Raw genomic sequence first — 18,775 nt, forward strand, 5'->3', positions numbered from 1 at the left:
CGTGTGTACCTGCTCAATGTTTTTATAAAATTCTTTTCGCTGCAAAAAATTAAATGGTCACGAAAACAATGTACATGGTCTTTATGGCCATGTAATGGTTCTAAACATGTCTATACGTAACCTATAAAAATACTTTTTTCTCTGCAAAAAGTAAACAAATTGAATGGTCAGGTACATGATTTTCCCGACCATGTAATGGTCTCAAATTCTATCATTTAAAAAATAGAACATGTTTGCGGCATTTGAGAACCATTTAATTTCTTATTGTTAACATATATTTTTCTCAGCTCTCAGAAAATTATTTTTCTGAGCAGAAAATTATTTTTACAAAGACAAAATACATGGTTTTCGCGACAATTACCTACTCTAGATAAGCATTAAATGGATGCGGCAACCATGTCCAAATATGTATTTTCTGTGCGTGTATTCACTATGAGTGTTAAGAATTGAATAACTCGAAATTAATATGTGTTTACATCCACACATAATATATGTGGACTTACGACAAAATGACATAAATCGATATAGTAGAATTTCTCAAAAATTTTGTGTGTAGTTTCTGAAGGCGCATCTTTCTGTGTTTACAAATTTTTAAATTTAATTTTGACTAAACAAAATATCATCATATGTTGTAAAATAAAATCGAAACACTTGTATGATACTTTTGACAAAACAAATTAAGTCCACATAAGGGTAGTGTAACTGACGATTTTTTTTACAAAACAACATATTTCGAGTCATGGTGTTTTGTCGAAAATAACAGATCAAAATAAACGCATACACTCAAAACACACAAATTACTTAAATATATACAAAGATTTTGATATTCCCTTAAGGATGTTGGCATTGATTCCTACCCAAAGATGCTGTTTCTTTAAAATAGATACATTTTTAGTGATCTATTTCGCTTTAAATCTAGGATGAATAAAATTAAAATTAGGATACAGATCGCATTTATCAAATTTTCATACTCTTTTCGCGGTATATTAATAAAGCTATTCAAGTACAAACAAATCCCAGTTTGAAAATACAAATTATAACGGACATTTCAAAGTAAAAATTGTTGTCTTAGTTCCAAAAAACTTTAAACTTTAGCCTATATGTTAAGCGTTTTTATACTAAATCTAGAGATTCTTAGGTCGAAAACCTTAGTTGTTAGTACATATATTTTTTTGTATTTATGTTCATAATTTATTATGATTTTAAATAAGATAATAATAATCTAGAGATTCAATATTTCAGTTAATTTAAGGACAATTCCTTTAAATCAAACATATGTTTCTTTATTTTAAGGAAAATTCGCATACGACTTTAACGGAGGGACGCAAATTTCCAAAATTTGTGTCCTAAATTTAATGAAAAAAGTTTTTGAAGCAAAGATTATAAACTTAATTTTAATTAAAATTTCGTTATATTAAATAAATTTTTTCTTAATTTTTTGTAAATTGCACATCCAAAAACTTAGGTTGAGTAATCTTTAATATCACGTAAATAGTTTTTTCAATGAATTCCCTGACAACATTTCAAAGTTCCATTTCATCCTCATCGCTACCACAGACTCGTAAATGTCACTACAACAATCGCCATCTGTGATGGGGGAAGCATATCAAAAAGTACAAAATGTACATGAAAGTATTTTGCCATCACTACTGTTAGAAATAGCCATTTTATATTTTGTGAAACGCCAAGCGCAAGTAGCTTATTATAATTTATTTAAATAAAAACTAAAATATAGTGCTAAAAACATTATAAACATAGTTATTATATTATCCAGGGTTGAATAAATATGTGTTTGAAAATCCTCAAAACAAAAATTTCGCATTTATTCCGCGCTAACTTTTTTATATGTTGAACAATTTTCGACTTTCCAAATGGAATAAAGTGATTGTTTTTTCAGATATTTTTCCAGACACTCTGCCTCCATCCTTTTACTTCAAACACTCTGCCTCCAACCTTTTACTTCAAAATTAGAACAGTTTATTTTCGTTTTTACATATTTTTTTTATTTATATAGACAATTTTTCTCAATAAAAGACATGTTTTAGTAATATATTAAATATATTTATTAAGAATCAACAGCATCAATTGGCCTTGAAATATTAGTTTATTATTCCTCTATTTTCAATTTCCATGTAATGTTATCAACTGTAAAGCGTATTTTTTCTTCTTCTTCTTGTACCTTTCACTTTTAAAAAGTTTCTGCCGTACGATTTTGTTCTCCTTTTACAATTTCAATACCTAGAAATATAAAAAGAAATCATAAACCAATTCGTCACTGAATGTTACCTGATAATTGAAGATTGGAAAATGAAGACGAATGAAAGGGTTGTTATTCTGTTGGTGTTTTCTTTCTTTATACACCATCACAAAGTCATTGTTTAATAATTTTCAAAAACGAAAAATGTTCTCACTAATTTAAAATAACAAATATTATATATATATATATATATATATATATATATATATATATATATATATATATATATATATATATATATATATATATATATATATATATATATATATATATATATATATATATATATATATATATATATATATATATATATATATATATATATATATATATATATATATATATATATATATATATATATATAATATTTGTTATTTTAAATTAGTGAGAACATTTTTCGTTTTTGAAAATTATTAAACAATGACTTTGTGATGGTGTATAAAGAAAGAAAACACCAACAGAATAACAACCCTTTCATTCGTCTTCATTTTCCAATCTTCAATTATCAGGTAACATTCAGTGACGAATTGGTTTATGATTTCTTTTTATATTTCTAGGTATTGAAATTGTAAAAGGAGAACAAAATCGTACGGCAGAAACTTTTTAAAAGTGAAAGGTACAAGAAGAAGAAGAAAAAATACGCTTTACAGTTGATAACATTACATGGAAATTGAAAATAGAGGAATAATAAACTAATATTTCAAGGCCAATTGATGCTGTTGATTCTTAATAAATATATTTAATATATTACTAAAACATGTCTTTTATTGAGAAAAATTGTCTATATAAATAAAAAAAATATGTAAAAACGAAAATAAACTGTTCTAATTTTGAAGTAAAAGGTTGGAGGCAGAGTGTTTGAAGTAAAAGGATGGAGGCAGAGTGTCTGGAAAAATATCTGAAAAAACAATCACTTTATTCCATTTGGAAAGTCGAAAATTGTTCAACATATAAAAAAGTTAGCGCGGAATAAATGCGAAATTTTTGTTTTGAGGATTTTCAAACACATATTTATTCAACCCTGGATAATATAATAACTATGTTTATAATGTTTTTAGCACTATATTTTAGTTTTTATTTAAATAAATTATAATAAGCTACTTGCGCTTGGCGTTTCACAAAATATAAAATGGCTATTTCTAACAGTAGTGATGGCAAAATACTTTCATGTACATTTTGTACTTTTTGATATGCTTCCCCCATCACAGATGGCGATTGTTGTAGTGACATTTACGAGTCTGTGGTAGCGATGAGGATGAAATGGAACTTTGAAATGTTGTCAGGGAATTCATTGAAAAAACTATTTACGTGATATTAAAGATTACTCAACCTAAGTTTTTGGATGTGCAATTTACAAAAAATTAAGAAAAAATTTATTTAATATAACGAAATTTTAATTAAAATTAAGTTTATAATCTTTGCTTCAAAAACTTTTTTCATTAAATTTAGGACACAAATTTTGGAAATTTGCGTCCCTCCGTTAAAGTCGTATGCGAATTTTCCTTAAAATAAAGAAACATATGTTTGATTTAAAGGAATTGTCCTTAAATTAACTGAAATATTGAATCTCTAGATTATTATTATCTTATTTAAAATCATAATAAATTATGAACATAAATACAAAAAAATATATGTACTAACAACTAAGGTTTTCGACCTAAGAATCTCTAGATTTAGTATAAAAACGCTTAACATATAGGCTAAAGTTTAAAGTTTTTTGGAACTAAGACAACAATTTTTACTTTGAAATGTCCGTTATAATTTGTATTTTCAAACTGGGATTTGTTTGTACTTGAATAGCTTTATTAATATACCGCGAAAAGAGTATGAAAATTTGATAAATGCGATCTGTATCCTAATTTTAATTTTATTCATCCTAGATTTAAAGCGAAATAGATCACTAAAAATGTATCTATTTTAAAGAAACAGCATCTTTGGGTAGGAATCAATGCCAACATCCTTAAGGGAATATCAAAATCTTTGTATATATTTAAGTAATTTGTGTGTTTTGAGTGTATGCGTTTATTTTGATCTGTTATTTTCGACAAAACACCATGACTCGAAATATGTTGTTTTGTAAAAAAAATCGTCAGTTACACTACCCTTATGTGGACTTAATTTGTTTTGTCAAAAGTATCATACAAGTGTTTCGATTTTATTTTACAACATATGATGATATTTTGTTTAGTCAAAATTAAATTTAAAAATTTGTAAACACAGAAAGATGCGCCTTCAGAAACTACACACAAAATTTTTGAGAAATTCTACTATATCGATTTATGTCATTTTGTCGTAAGTCCACATATATTATGTGTGGATGTAAACACATATTAATTTCGAGTTATTCAATTCTTAACACTCATAGTGAATACACGCACAGAAAATACATATTTGGACATGGTTGCCGCATCCATTTAATGCTTATCTAGAGTAGGTAATTGTCGCGAAAACCATGTATTTTGTCTTTGTAAAAATAATTTTCTGCTCAGAAAAATAATTTTCTGAGAGCTGAGAAAAATATATGTTAACAATAAGAAATTAAATGGTTCTCAAATGCCGCAAACATGTTCTATTTTTTAAATGATAGAATTTGAGACCATTACATGGTCGGGAAAATCATGTACCTGACCATTCAATTTGTTTACTTTTTGCAGAGAAAAAAGTATTTTTATAGGTTACGTATAGACATGTTTAGAACCATTACATGGCCATAAAGACCATGTACATTGTTTTCGTGACCATTTAATTTTTTGCAGCGAAAAGAATTTTATAAAAACATTGAGCAGGTACACACGATTTTCATTTTGCGCGTCAGTCGTATGTTGATTGTTTCTTGGAATGGAATACTGAATTACTGTGTTTTGTGTTAATTTATTTATTCAGAAGTGGCACATGGTTTTATGTGAACACAAACAAGGAAAGTGTAATTGAAAAAAATGTACCTGTTTTTGTTCTGCATTTTGATATATGGTATTTATAATGCATCTTTATTTACAGTTACATGATGTCTGCGTTGGTACATTTCATGGGCACGAAGTAAATATGGAATGATTACTTATTGTTGAAATTGAACCAAAATAGAGTGTATAAAAATATTCGATGTTTGCTTTCACAATACTATAAATACAAATAAACAATGAATTAGTTTATAATTAAATAAAGTTAATTTTGTGTTGTCTTTTTTCAAGTGGCGTCCTTTTTTCGACGACGAAAAAAGTTTTTTTCATAACGATCAAAACATTTTAGGTTGTGACCATGTTCTTTTAACTGGAAGAAAGATATTTTTGACGAATACCATAACATTTTAGATCGTGACCATGTCATGTGCGGCCGAATATTGTTTTTATCTTTATGGTTATTAGCGCCATCTATTTGTGGAGAGCAGGGGGCGTATGATGAACATGGTTATTCATCCCTGGCAGAGACGAACATACGTTTTTGTTGGAGATTGGAATAAATTTTTGCAATGGCTGGGAAATGGTGAGGATGATGGCGAATGAAGCGTCAATAATGGAGTTTTTTTGACGATGGAAGATTATTCGAGGTTTGGACGCAGAAATGTGAGGTTGAGACGTGTGTCTAATTTGGAAGAAAGAGACGGTGTTGGGAAAGATTGGCTAAAGTTTTTTTGAGAGTTTATTTTTGTCTGAAGTTTGTCCTGAAGTTGAAATTCATTAAAACGCAAGTAGAGAACATTCGATGTGAATGCACAAAAAATGCATGGATGTTTATTTATTGCAAATTAAAGTAATACGGACATAGTGTGTGTTAATACTTGAGCTCGTTTGCTCAGCGTATATTCTGGTAATATACCAGAATAAATTGTTTATTGGTAATACGGACATAGTGTGTGTTAATACTTGAGCTCGTTTGCTCAGCGTATATTCTGGTAGTATACCAGAATAAATTGTTTATTGGTAGTCCTGGTAGTACACCAGAACTTTTCTTTTAAAGGGGGTTTAAGATTCTTTACTAGGTGGTACACCAAAAAAGAAAATAATCACATTAGTTAAAACACCAAGGTTTTTAAGCGTAGTGATCGTCTTTATTACGTTTATTCTGCCTTATATACTAATAGTAAATGCAAAGAAAGTAATAAATAATAACAACAAAAAATAAAATAAACAAAATAAAAAGAAAATAGTTGAATTATGTTTTTGGCCGGAATTGCTTATGCTGCAGTTGAACTCTTTTCCGTGTGAAGCCGATGACCGGTGTTGAATTTCATATTGTTTGGCTGGTAGCTTGAATAGTATACGCAAGGTAATTTTTCTTGCGTGTGCCACTCAATACCTGACGTATGAATTACCACCTTTGGATTGGCTGAATGTGGAAAGAATTGGAAGAAATTTGAAATTTAATTTTTATTCTATTTGAGATTTATTTTATTTTGCCAAACAAAATAAATAAATCATGGAGAATAAACATATTGCGGCCCCTAGGGGGGTTGAATAATTTTGAAAGGCTTGCATAAGCCAATTCCGGTTACGTAGAAGGTTTTAGTTAGGATGTTTTAGTTTTCAAAACTCTCCTGTGTCCGAGCTTCAGATTGCTTCATGAGGTTAAGGGTAGAGTCCAGAAATGAGGTTTGGTTCCGGAGTAGGCCTTGCAGTCGAGCTTCATCGGTTTTAATAATATTGATTGTTCCTGACATTTTCTCAGAATAATTTGAGTCCAGAACACCAAATAATGAATTTGCTATGTTGCCGACTATATCTATTGCCCCTCGTTTCTTCCGTAGACCGAGATTTTCGGGACTGGCTGGCAAATCCTTCTGGATATTGTAGAAATGTGTTATTAGGTCACTACATTGATCGCGGAAGTGTGAGTGATTGCATGTTTTCGCTAAGGCATTGGTTCCGTTGACGGAGAGCTGCAGTTCCTTATGAAGAGGTCCCAGCTCGAAATATATCAGCAGTTTCCATTCTGATAGAATTGGCTTAATATTACCAATACACTCAAAATGTATATCAGGGTTGCTTTTAATCGGAGTTTAGGTAACTTGTTGGCACATCACTAGTGGGAGGAATAATACTAGGATCACTAGCATGCTGGTTATGGGGAGGTTAGCATGTTTTGGAGGTGGTGAACCATTGTCTTTGTCGCTGGATGCGGCGCTTTGGTTGAGCGGAAGCGAATTATCTCCTCTTTCGTCATTAGCTTGTTCTAGAGGGAGAGAAGCGAGTAGGTGGATGGCTCGCTTAATGATACCGGTTGAGGTTTTTACCGCAGCTGTCCTGACGAAACCATCTGACCCTGGAAAAGTTTCAATGACTTTACCAAGTCGCCAGTTCATGACAGGCAAGTTATCTTTAATTACGACTATAGTGCCCAATTGCAGATTTTGAGACTTAGTTTGCCATTTATTACGCTGCTGGAGTTCATTGAGATATTCCTGGGACCATCTTTTCCAGAATTGGTGTTTTATTCGGGATACTAACTCCCATCGTTTTGCCAAGGTTGATGATGTTGCTTGGGCTGTGACGTTTACTTGAGCAGTTAGAGGCTCCAATCAAAAAATGGCCCGGAGTCACTTCAGCGGCGTCATTAGGGTTATTTGGTGGTGATGTTGGCCTAGAGTTTAGTATCGCTTCTACCTCTATGCCAATGGTCTCCATTTCTTCATAAGTCAAGGATGCGCTCGATATTTCCTTTATCAGAAGACATTTAGCGGATTTTACAGCTGCTTCCCAAAGTCCACCGAAATGAGGAGGTATAAAGTGGAATGTAATGCTTCTAGTTGCGCATTCTCGTTGTATTTTTTCTTGAGCTGTCGTTGAGAATAACAAGGTTGACAGCTCTGCGAGTTGATTTTTTGCTCCCACGAAGTTGGTAGCGTTATCACAATATAGGTTTTGGCAATGGCCCCTTCGACCAATGAATCTTTTCAACGCCCCAATGAAGGCATCGGTTGTAAGGTTCTAGGTGAACCGCTTTTGTTGAAAAGCAGCAAAATATCGCAAGATATGCTTTCTGAGGTCGTTTGCCTCTTGTTTTGAAATATACCCAGATTGGTCCACAATAATCTACTCCTGCGGGCCTTGGAGGCGTTACTCTTGTTCCTGGCAAATTTCCCATAATTTGTTTTATAAGCTTTGGTTTTGATCTTGCGCATTGTATACATTTGTGAACAGTTTCCCGAGCCAAATGCTTTCCTTTGATGGGCCAAAAGCGTTGTCTCGCCGTAGCAAGGAATGCGGTACGTCCGCAATGCTTATTTTCCTTATGTAACGATTCGAAGATTAATCGATTTCATTGACGTCATTGAATGGCAAAAGCATGGGATGTTTAGCATTAAAACTCAAAGCCGATTCTTCTAGTCTGCCTCCAACTCTTAAAACTGTATGTTCGTCCAAGAACGGCGACAAACTTTCGATTTGGCTTGAATCTTTATGTTCTCTATGCTTCTCCAGTTGTTGAATATCTTCTTTGAAGTTAGAATGCTGTGCGATACGAACTATGACGATAAGTGAATCGTGAAGCTCAAAGGGAGTGATGGTTGGCCTGTTTTGTCGTTCTTCTTTACGGGTTTTGGAATTTTAGATAGATCTCAGCAACAATTCGTTGGAGTGTCTTAAAGGAATTTCTATGGTTTATTCTGTACAAGAAGTTTTCTGCATCAACGTCCAACATTAGGTTGTGTAAGTGCTGCTTTCTTTCAGTGATGATCGAATCAAGAGATGGAAGAAACGCAGGAGGCCAATGTTTCTCGTCTCCCTGAAGAAAGAATGGTCCGTGCATCCATTGAGTTGTTTGTGGTAACTGATGTGCGTCTAATCCCCTTGAAATGATGTCTGCTGGATTATCCTTAGAGCTAACGCGTCTCCATTGTTCAGGCGTCGTGTTGTCTTGACTTGAAGCTATACGATTAGCAAAAAGGTGTGAAAGGAGGATGATCTTGAGTTGATCCAATTCAACACTATTGTAGAATCAGTCCAATAAAAGGTTGGTACTGTCATCATGTCTAAATCGTGCTTAACTTTAACCGCCAAGTTAGCTCCCAGCTGTGCAGCACAGAATTCTAGCCTTGGAAGAGTTTGTTGTTTAAGGGGTGCTACTCGGGATTTCGCACAAAGGAGGTTTACAATTAACATATAATCTTATTTGATAAGATTGTTCTTATGTATACTGCCGCCCCGTTATGTTATCAACTGTAAAGCGTTTTTTCTTCTTCTTCTTGTACCTTTCACTTTTAATAAGTTTCTGCCTTACGATTTTGTTCTCCTTTTACAATTTCAATACCCAGAAATATAAAAAGAAATCATAAACCAATTCTTTCACAAAAGGTTAGCGTCACTGAATGTTACCTGATAATTGAAGATTCCAATATGAATGAATGACGAATGAAAGGGTTGTTATTCGGTTGGTGTTTTCTTTCTTGATACACCATCACAAACTCATTGTTTAATAATTTGCAAAAATGAAAAATGTATATATAAAGGGTGATTTGTTAAGAGCTTGATAACTTTTTTTAAAAAAAAACGCATAAAATTTGCAAAATCTCATCGGTTCTTTATTTGAAACGTTAGATTGGTCCATGACATTTACTTTTTGAAGATAATTTCATTTAAATGTTGACCGCGGCTGCGTCTTAGGTGGTCCATTCGGAAAGTCCAATTTTGGGCAACTTTTTCGAGCATTTCGGCCGGAATAGCCCGAATTTCTTCGGAAATGTTGTCTTCCAAAGCTGGAATAGTTGCTAGCTTATTTCTGTAGACTTTAGACTTGACGTAGCCCCACAAAAAATAGTCTAAAGGCGTCAAATCGCATGATCTTGGTGGCCAACTTACCGGTCCATTTCTTGAGATGAATTGTTCTCCGAAGTTTTCCCTCAAAATGGCCATAGAATCGCGAGCTGTGTGGCATGTAGCGCCATCTTGTTGAAACCACATGTCAACCAAGTTCAGTTCTTCCATTTTTGGCAACAAAAAGTTTGTTAGCATCGAACGATAGCGATCGCCATTCACCGTAACGTTGCGTCCAACAGCATCTTTGAAAAAATACGGTCCAATGATTCCACCAGCGTACAAACCACACCAAACAGTGCATTTTTCGGGATGCATGGGCAGTTCTTGAACGGCTTCTGGTTGCTCTTCACTCCAAATGCGGCAATTTTGCTTATTTACGTAGCCATTCAACCAGAAATGAGCCTCATCGCTGAACAAAATTTGTCGATAAACACATTTCGAACCGAACACTGATTTTGGTAATAAAATTCAATGATTTGAAGCGTTGCTCATTAGTAAGTCTATTCATGATGAAATGTCAAAGCATACTGAGCATCTTTCTCTTTGACACCATGTCTGAAATCCCACGTGATCTGTCAAATACTAATGCATGAAAATCCTAACCTCAAAAGAATCACCCTTTATATATATATATATATATATATATATATATATATATATATATATATATATATATATATATATATATATATATATATATATATATATATATATATATATATATATATATATATATATATATATATATATATACATTTTTTGAATTTGGGGGCGCTTCTGAGAAACTCCACTACGTCAAAAACCGTCGTATACGATATCTAAAACTCCTCGGAAAAGCGCCGTCACTATTGAGAAGTTGTACCACGCCAAGTTACTACAAAAAAGTATCGCATGAGTGCAATTATTAGGTGCCCTTCTGGATACATTTAGAAAGACGCCAATAAGAGCCCCTTCAAACAATCAGACAAAGTGCATTTTAAGATAGTTGTAAAAGAATCATTGTGGTCAAGTAAAACACGATTGTTTAGATGTTTATTATTTTTATTAAACATTTGTAAATTCTCATAAATATAACATTTATACGACTATCACATCACATTTAACATATTTTTGTGCATTAATAAAATATTGATGTTAAGTTACAAGTTGCAAGTTTACATGTTGTAGCGTCTATCAGCCATTGCTTTTATTCCCAATGGAGGCAGCGTGTCTGGAAAAATATTTGAAAAACTATCACTTTACTCCATTTGGAAAGTCAAAAATTGTTCACCAATATACTTTTCACAATTTTAAACGAAATAACTATGTTTTCAGCACTTCATTATCGTTTTTATTTAAATAAATTATAAGAAGCTAGTTGTGCTTTGTGTTTCACAAAATATAAAATGCCCCTTGTAACAATAGTGATGGCAAAATACTTTCATGCGAATAGTGATGACAAAATACTATCACATTTGGCGATTGTTGCAGTGTCACTTACGAGTCTGTGGTAGCGATGAGGATGAAATGGATCTTTGAAATGCTGGCAGGGTATATATATATATATATATATATATATATATATATATATAATATATATATATATATATATATATATATATATATATATATATATATATATATATATATATATATCTATATATATATATATATATATATATATATATATATATATATATATATTATATATATATATATATATATATATATATATATATATATATATATATATATATATATATATATATATATAATATATATATATATATATATATATTATATATATATATATATATATATATATATATATATATATATATATATATATATATATATATATATATTCGCATACGACTGATGTTGAGTTACAAGTTGCAAGCTAAATGTTGGAGCGTCTATCAGCCAGTGTGTTAATTCTCTATGGAGGCAGCGTGTCAGGAAAAATATTTGAAAAACTATCACATTATTCCATTTGGAAAGTCAAAAATTGTTCACTAATATACCTTTCACAAATTTAAGCGAAATAACTATGTTTTCAGCACTACATTATCGTTTTTATTTCAATAAATTATAAGAAGCTAGTAGCTCTTGGTGTTTCACAAAATATAAAATGGCTCTTGTACCAATAGTGATGGCAAGATACTTTCATGTACATTTCATACTTTTTCATACGCTTCCCCCATCACAGTTGGCCATTGTTGCAGTGTCACTTACGAGTCCGTGGTAGCGATGAGAATGAAATGGAACTTTGAAATGCTGGCAGGGAAGTGTGTTTCCTTAAGTTTTGAATACTTCTTAGTTGTTCGTATGTACGATAAGCTTTCTATAATAAAGGAATTATCATTTTATAAGAAATTTTACTAAATTTGAGGAAACTTGGTTTTACTTCGCTTTTGGTTTATTTTTAAGAATGCTTTGTTATCAGTGAATAAAATTTTCTTGTTCAGTATTAAATACTTATACCCAGCGAATAAACAGTATTAGTAAAATTCCATGCCTTATTCTAGTTAATGAACTATTCCTAACTGCTTTCACTTTAGGATTTTTTTACTGAAACAAGTAAATTTTATTATTTCACACAAAAATTTAACTTAATGGAAATAAAATGGCTAAACTAAATTGATGAAAATTTTTTCCTTTAGTTTCGAAGGCACTTTTTTCTGGGTGTATGCTTAAATTTGTGAAAGGTATATTGATGAACAATTTTCGAATTTCTAAATGAAATAAAATGGTAGTCTTTCCACACGCTGCCTCCATCAGCTATATTGCAACTTATAAATCAACATAATGCATTTGTTAAGATGTTATGTTCAATGTGCTTTTATTTTATAATTTATTTTTTATAAATTTGTATTCAAATTAATAAACATCTAAACAATCGTATTTTACTTGACCACAATGATTCTTTTACAACTATCTTAAAATACACTTTGTCTAACAGTTCGAAGGGGTTCTTATTGGCGTCGTTCTAAATTTGTCTAAAAAGGGTCCTAATAATGGCAGTCATGCGATGCTGTGTTGTAGTAACTTGACGTGGTACAACTTCTCAATAGTGACGACACCTTTGCGACGAGTTTTCGATATCGTATACGACTGTTTTCGACGAGGTGGGGATTATCAGAAGCGCCGTCAAATTCAAAAAATGTTGGCAGGTTGTCGAGCATTGAAAATTCCCTTTAAACAGAAGGACAGGGTTGCGACAGTAATGATAATCTATACTTGTTCTTACGTATAGCAACTTGGGTTGAACTCCCTCATCTTTTTTCTATACTTGTTTGTATTTAGGATGTTCTTGTTGACTTTCCGCATCTTTTTTCTCATAACTCATGCTAGAATTGTTCCGAATTTGCTTGAGAATTGCTTCACTTTATAAGGTCTGAAATATTTTTTTACCCCCAAAAATCCCCCCAAATAAATTTTACCCCTAAAAATCCCCCTAAACGTGAAAAAATCCCCTAAATTTGGGGGGAAACCCCTAACCTTGCAACACTGGCGTGAGAAGGCTCAAAGATAATTGAGAAGAAAATGCAGTCTTGTCATAGCAAAACTGCTACACCTTGACATTTGTTTTCTCTTTATAAGAGCACAGTGCATAATCTTGTTATACTCAATTATCTTTGGAAGGCTGTTATGATGGCAAATGTTCGATGGGGGAATTGCAAGGGTTGTAGCGACACCAAGCAAATATGGCCTCATTTAAACTTAAACCGTACACTAGATATGCTAGGGTTCTCGAGACGTCAGATATCACTTCTGATATCTGCTATAACGCGTCGCTGCCTGATAGGCGAATTTGCAAACACTTTTAGTGCGAAGTATAATGACTACTGTATGAGAAGTCATGATGCGGAGGAAAGGGAAACAATTAAACACCTCTTGTGTGAGTGTCCTGCATTTTGTGTAAGGCGTAAGTGAATTTTAGGGGCATATAGCTTTAGATTACTGGCGGACCTGGAAAACGTTAACTTAAGCAGTCTGTGGATGTTTTTGGAACAATCTGGTTGGTTCAACAAAAGAAAATAATAGAGAACGTTCAGTGGTAAAAACTAGAAGTGCCCATATATAATAGGCATTTTTAGTTATATGTGGTATCACAATGGACTGAATAGTCTAAGTGAGCCTGAAACTTAATCGGGCTGCCACTTTAACCTAAACTAACCTATGATACAAAGAAACCTGGACCCTCTTTTTTTAATTACACTCATAGAAAAGAGTCTGTTGTTAATAGCAAACACTGTCTGCGTTTGCTGCTATTTACAGTTGTTTTGCTAAAACAGGAAACAATCTGTTATTTTGGAACAGCAGACATACTACAGAAAAGTCAGTAGTTTGCTGAAATTTTCTGCTGATCCGAATAAAATTATAAAGACTCTCCAGTCAAATGGACAATAGTAAACTTCAAACGTTAAAAACGATTAGTATTTTTTGATTATGCAATAACATTTGTGAACAAGCAACCCTTTTTAGTAATTTACATTTTAAGGTGGGTATCAAGTTCGAGTTTAAACGCTAAAATCGCCATTTTTCACGATTACTTTTCTCGAGTTACTGCATTGCATTCGCGTACTTTTCAGCAATTTTAAGCACTTTTAACCTCTTGCCAATTTTTACTGGATAATTATTGCTAGAAAAGTACGCGAACAGACCTATTGTTGGTGAAGCCAGTTTTGACAAATATCAACGTCGATATGTCAAATGCCAACGCCATAAAAGCATTACTTTTAAACTTGTTGTTTTGAAATAAGTATTGTATTAGTAGGTTAATGCCAATTGTAATTCAATATTTTAATGGGTTTGAGGATTTTTAATGGGTTTAAGTCCGTTAAGTATAATTTGAGAAATTAAATTGTTTTGTTTTTTGAATTTAATGATTTTAAGGACATTAAGTAATTATGATCGGTGGGTTTGTTTATGAAATTTAATGGATTTGAGGTCGTTAAACGATCTCAGAGTGGGTGGGGGTGTAAAAATGTAGTTTGTTTTGGACTTTTAATGGGTTTGAGGGCGTTGAGAAAACGTTCCCATGTGTGTTTGTTTATGAAAAATTAATGGGTTGGAGGATTTTAATGGATTTAAGTCCGTTAAGTAAACAATCTGAAATTTTAATGAGTTTGAGGACTTTAATGGGTTTCAGGACGTTAGGTAAACAATCTCAGAGTGGGTGGGGATGTAAAATAATGGGTTGAGTAAACATTCCCATGGTGTGTTTGTTTATAAAAATTTAATGGGTTGGAGATCTTTAATGTGTTTGAGGATGTTAAGTAAAGTGTATGGTTGATAAAGTGTATGGTTGGTAAAGTATAAAAGTTGGTCGTTATATTTTATGCTAATCAGAATATATTATGTATTGAAATTATTGAGAGTTGGCAGATAACGGAGATTTAATTGCCGATTTTAACAAGAAAAAATTTAAGAAAATTATTCACTTGAAGGATATGGAGGCGCACACGGACTATGAGATCATTGGGTGCTATAGAACTTCTACAAGTAATGGTGAATCGGTGGATCTCAATCTGAAGGAGGATGATCTGATGTTTTATTTGCCGAAGAGGTTCAACAACTTGAGCGATGAATCCATTAAACGATTAAGTGGGGGAATTCTCGATATCAAGGAATCCGCTTTCCGAAGAGGAAGATTCTCCTATCAGATTGGAGTTGAAGCAATGTTTGTCAGCGGATGCTTTTTATATATCGTACTGATAAATGTATTACAATGAGTAATAAACAAGATAAATAAAGATTATCTTTATAAATAAAAAAAATAAATGATCTTTTTTACACTTATTTTCTGAAAGAATTTGTATAGAAAAGACCCATGGTGCATCTCTATGCTAAATGGCAAACGTTGGGTCGCACATATGTACTTTTTGAGTATGGTGTATTCGAAGAATATGCTTTTGTTGGCTTTGACTTTGAAATTGTCGCACTGGTTTGGTATTAATAAATTGATTCACGTTACCTTTTAATTTTAGTACCACTTTGTATCAAATCACTTACATCCGGTATTATTGTGGTATTAACTATCACAACGCTGTAACACATGATATGTAGACGTTGCGACCAATTGTAATTGGTCGCCTTGGTAGTTTAGTTTTTTTTCATGCGGCTTGTAAATAACAATAGTTTGGGATAAGATGACGAAAATTAAATGAATTCAGTGAATATAGCGAAGTATAGGTAAATATAATATTTTTTAGCATTATTTATGTTTTCTAATTCGATCATCCTTTAATTATATGCGCAACTAACATACAAAAACCTTCCAAATACAACAACAGACGACTTGTGGGACGCAGAGCCTGAACCTGAAAACTTTTCATGGAGAAATGACTTGAGGGATGCAGTACCTGAATTGCGACATGGAGCTGAATTGGGAGAAAAACTGAATGGAGAAATGATTAGGTTTTTATATGTATGTTCTGCATTAGATAAGGTACGTAACAAAGATATTTTACGTGTGTTTTATTACACTAAATATTATTAAACCAATACCATTTAGTTATTATTTGGTAATACCGTACTGTTTATACATCAATACCTTTATGGTATAAATAATAGTACCGCTTAGGTATTATTTTCAATGTCATATTATCAATAACGTACGGTATCGATTTGAGCCCGTATGGTAATAATTTTTCTATGGGTGCGCTGGATTGTTTTATTATTTTTTTTTTCTTCTTTTTACACATTTGTGATTATCCAAGAACTGTAGATCCAGAAACACAGAAAAAATATCTAATGAGAAAAAAGATACTGACCATACCCAATAGTGTAAAAATGTTGGTTTAAGTAAAAATTAATGTTTTATTCGATGGTAGTGTTAATTAGCGCACAGAAATGAATTTTTTTATATTACATTACAATCGATATTAATCGAGGCTTGACTTCAATGAGTTAGAAGTCATGATCAATTTGAGGGAATGTCTTTTATTTTTAGAGACATAATATTTGAGACAAGTGTCGTATGAGCATGGTGTCTTATTGGTCTCATTTTGATTGTTTACATGAAATTTTCAAGTTCATGGTTAGTTTTTAATAATCTGGAATGCATTGGTATTATTTTCCCAATTTCAATCAGTTTGTTTATTAACAGTTTGTGTATGTGTGCAAGGCCGTATCCAGGGGGGATGAGGAGGATCAAATCATAGAATACTAGTTGAAAAGCCCGTCAAACGACGGTCGAAAAAAAACAAATTGTTTTTGTTCTCGCACCACAAATTTCATTTTTGGAAAATGTCTTTCTGCTTTTTATTTGTGTTTGTTGTTCTTTTTGTGAACATGACTCGCTTTGTTTGGCCATAGCAACAACAACGAAACAGCCAAACACATATGTGTAAATGAAATGGCGCAAAACCTGCGAAAAGAACCTGCCTAATTCAGCGATGGAAGCACTTGGAGAGTGCAATAAAGAGATATTTCCAAATGTGCATATTCTTTTAAAAATTTTGGTCACTTTGCCAGTTACTCAGGGATGGAAAATACAATTTTTAAGAAAGTACAAAAAAGGTATTTTTGAGCGGAAAGGTACTTTTTACTAAATTTCAGCAAAAATTCCACTGGAAAATTATTATCAAGAGACTAAATTTTAAAGAAATTAAAATTTTGACAAAATTTTCTATAGAAATAAAATTTTGCAAAAAAAAAATCTGTAGAAAAAAAATGTTGCAAAATTTTTTTCTATAGAAATAAAATTTTGCAAAAATTTCCTATAGAAATAAAATTTGTACAAAATTTTCAATTGAAATAAAATTTTGACAAAATTTTCTATAAAAATTAAATTTTGCAAAAATTCTATATAGAAATAAAATTTTGACAACATTTTCTACCGAAATAAAAAATCGATAATATAGAATCGCAATCTTTTTTCGACTAAAACATTCTTGAAGTTCAATAAAATCCTGTTTTTGACTATGTCTTTTACAAAATCGAGATTTTCTTCCCACATGAACATGTCTGTTTTGCCATATTTGTAAAAGACTATTAGCAAATAAGGTTGATAAAGACTTTCTCAAAATATTAAAATATTTTTTTCAAAGCTATTGTACCATAAATCTGATATCGACTCACAAATGTCTACACAAAAGGTACTAAATCATTCGCGGGGGTACTACGGTACTGACCGGTGTGAAAAAGTATTGAAAAAAGTACTATAGTACTGCATTTTCCATCCCTGCAGTTACTACGTACTCATCCGAACTTTCATTTTCAACAATGAAGAGATTAAAGACGTATCTTAGAAATTCGACTAGCGAGAGTAGACTCAATGGATTGGCATTAATGTCGGTTCATCGCCGAATAAATGTGCCGACTGAAGAAGTAATTGATTTATTTGCTGCCCAAAAAGCCCGTCGGCTCAATTTAATATTATAAAAATATTGTATACATACCAATGCATAAATAAAATTTTCTACACATGAGATTATATGAATATTTTTTTTTAACCCGACATAAATTATGTACCGAAGGATTCAGGACATGAGGACATATATATCGACGATATTGAAGAGGCGATGGAGTTAGCCCCAGCGAAAGTTCACCACCGTTATTTCCTGTGGAAAGCGACGAAAGCATCGATTCAATACAAAATGATCAGAGGATTCCACAATCGTGGCTGAACTATTTGCCTGACCGACCAGTGGTGCAATCAGTACAAATCATTCAACCACCACCACCATTTTCTCCACGTGAGAATATATTACTTAGAATTATATCGGGGTATGATGAACTATACCCTGATGTATTAGATACCATAATAAAGGGTGATTCTTTT

The sequence above is a fragment of the Haematobia irritans genome, chromosome 1, assembly GCF_050003625.1.
Source record: "Haematobia irritans isolate KBUSLIRL chromosome 1, ASM5000362v1, whole genome shotgun sequence".
Taxonomy (NCBI): domain Eukaryota; kingdom Metazoa; phylum Arthropoda; class Insecta; order Diptera; family Muscidae; genus Haematobia; species Haematobia irritans.